At 47.4% G+C, this 2947-nt stretch overlaps 1 protein-coding gene across 1 annotated transcript in view; it reads right to left on the reverse strand.

Annotated features, from left to right (window-relative positions):
- FHAD1 (forkhead-associated (FHA) phosphopeptide binding domain 1) overlaps nt 1-2947 on the reverse strand; it is a 165177-nt gene that overhangs the window by 86313 nt on the left and 75917 nt on the right. The window lies entirely within an intron of this gene.

Consider the following 2947-nt stretch of genomic DNA (forward strand, 5'->3'; position numbering starts at 1 on the left):
GTTATGTCGGGGACAGACAGGGGCAAAACCTTGTTTGAGTACAAGACCAAGAGGTCACGTATTTCCCATCCTTGGGGCAAGGGAGTCGCTGCACATGTGCAGAAAGGCTCTTTGGGGATACCAAAGGAGGGGTCACCATTCCATAATATGTGATGTCAAGCCCCATCCCTCATTGGCTGCTGGGCTGGAATCTACCTTGGGAAAAAGCTGTGCACACATGTTGGGGAGGATCCTAGGGTAGGTCCCGTGTGGAAAAAGAAACCATTTAATTGGCCAAAGGTAAACAAAGACCCACTGGATGGGTGGCCACATAATGCAAAGAGCCGACTCACTAGAGAAGACCCTGATGCTGGGAAAAAATTGACGGCAGGAGGAGAAGGGGATGACAGAGGGCGAGATGGTTGGATGGCATCACCGACTCGATGGACCTGAGTTTGAACAAATTCCACAAGACTGAGCCACTGAACAACAACAACAAAGACTTGAAAGAATCGCCCTATACACATGATTTAACCACATCTGCCCTGGGCTCCTCCTCACTGAAGGGACGCCCATACCGTTTCTCCCCGGGTGTGCATCTCTGTTTTAATGAAACAAACTGTTTCTCTTTGTGTTCTTGCAGTTGTCCTGCTGTGTCCGAAACAGTTAACTTTGTACCTGTTTTTCTTTTTTTACAGTTTTTGCCTCCACAAGAAATGCATTTTTCAATGGGAGCAAGAGCCAGGGGAGATTTGCTTCTAGCCTCTAGCTGTTGATGGTCCAGTGGCTAGGAGTCCTGGTTTTTATCCCAGGTTCAGTTCCAGGGCAGGGAACTAAGACCTCGCTTCAAGCCACCGCTCACTGTTGCCTCTCCGAGATCACCATCTGTGGCCTTTTAGCCATAAACAGGCCAGCCGTTGGTGCTGAATCATCCAGCACTGACTGTATGCAGAGTGAAATTCAAGAGACAGGAGGGTGTTGTGTGTGCTCAGTCACGTTCGACTCTTCTGTGACCCCAGGGACTGTAGCCCACCGGGCTCCTCCATCCACGGGATTTCCCAGGCAAGAACACTGGAGTGGGTTGCCATTTCCTATTCCAGGGGTTCTTCCCAACTCAGGGATCAAGCCCATGTCTCCTATGTCCCCTGCATTGGCAGGCGGATTCTTTACCACTGGGAAGCCCCCAAGAGATGGGGTCTGCCATCTCTTCAATATATACTGAATATATATAATGAATATATATTCATTATATAATGAATTTCCTTTAATGAGAACAGCAAATCGCTTACACAACACTCCGGAGTTTACACAACTCATGTGCACATGCTACATGGATACTCCTCACAGCATTGCCGAAGGCTGATGTTCCCAGCAGGCTTCCCATTTGCAAGAGGGCAGACTGAGACTGGGAGAGGTAAAGTCCCCTGCTCAGGATCACGGGGCTGGTCAGAGGCGGAGAAGGATTCAAACCCAGCCTCTAGGGGCCCGTTTCCACTTTTCCAGGTGGCCCTAGGAAGCAGCATGAAAAGTTGGAGGCTCTAAAGCATAGCGTGGACTTGGGAGCCAGACTGTAGGCTTCAAGTCCTGTTTCTGCCTGTTACGGGCCCTGTGAACACAGGAAGACACCGTATTTTATTTTCAGTCTGTATGTGGGGTGATGGCAGTCCCAGTCTGATAGGATTGCTAGAAGTATAGTTTTTTCCCCAGTCCTTGCTTTGCGGCATGTCGGATCTTCGTTTCCCAACCAGGGATCAAACCCGTGCCCTCTGCTTCAGGAGCTTGGAGTCTTAACCACTGGACCACCAGGAAATCCCTGTTAGAAGTATCTTAACAAATTAGTCATGTGTGCAAGTAATCAGATTATGCCTGGCACACAGCATAGAGGGATGAGGTGTCACGGTCCTCTCAGCTGACTACCCATGGTGTGTTATAGCTTCAGCTTCCCTTGTCTGTCTCTGGGGAAAGGAGTTGGGAATCTTTGTGTGCATTTGTAAGTCTTGCTCAGGCTCACTTTAACACTGCTGTGGTTGTTATTAGGAGGAAATACAGGAATCATGGGTGGGATGACCATGGGCTGGCTGCTCCAAGAACTCTGGAAGTCCCTGGCTCAGAACCCACTTGAGGGCCAGCCCCTCTCCAGGGATCCATACGCAGGGCAGGGGCCCTGGAAGGATGTCCTTGGAAAGCAGCCCTGGTAAGGGCTGGAAAGTAGCTGCCGCATTTACTGCAAGAGAGAACCACCTCTCACAGGTACCCGAGAGGCTGGGGAAGGGAGGTGGGCCAGAACCCCCTCCCTCTTCATCTGACTCATCGGACTGCTTGGTCTGAGTGTCCAGGCCTTTTCCCTCCCAGGGTGTGCTGTGGGCCTTCGCGGCTTTTGATTTTTCAGACGTCAGGACTCAGTTCTCCCACAGGGACATGCTTATTGGGCCAGAAATGCCACATAGTCCGTAGACAAGATGAGAACTAGCTTGTTTTGATAGATCAAAATAGAAGCGACAAGGAGCAGGATGCAATTTCTTTGTTTTCCTAAGGTAAGGTTGCCGGATTTGGGGGAGAAAAAAAGGATGCAAATGACAGATAACATTTTCCTGTGTGTCCCATGCAGTATGTGGAACATACTCTAAAAAAGATATTCTAATATTCAAATTTAATTGGGTATCCTTATTTTATCTGGCAACCCCACCTAAGAGAGTTCTTAAACTTCAGTCATTCAAATACCACTTTCACTATTTTTGCCATATCTCTTTGCTGGTCCCACTATAATTTCTTAGCATTTTTCTTAGAAGCCCCTTGCTTTCTAAACTTAAAAAACATGTATTAAATTTAAAATAACTGCTATAAGAGTAAATAGTGACTCAACATCTTAAATAAAAATAATCTTAAAAAAAGAGAAAATACAAGAATTTCCCTGTTTACTGTCAGACCAGGCTTCAGGCTTCACATTAAAAAAAAAAAAAAAAAAAAA

The sequence above is a fragment of the Bison bison genome, unplaced genomic scaffold (genome assembly GCF_000754665.1).
Source record: "Bison bison bison isolate TAMUID 2011002044 unplaced genomic scaffold, Bison_UMD1.0 scf7180017864289, whole genome shotgun sequence".
Taxonomy (NCBI): Eukaryota; Metazoa; Chordata; class Mammalia; order Artiodactyla; family Bovidae; genus Bison; species Bison bison.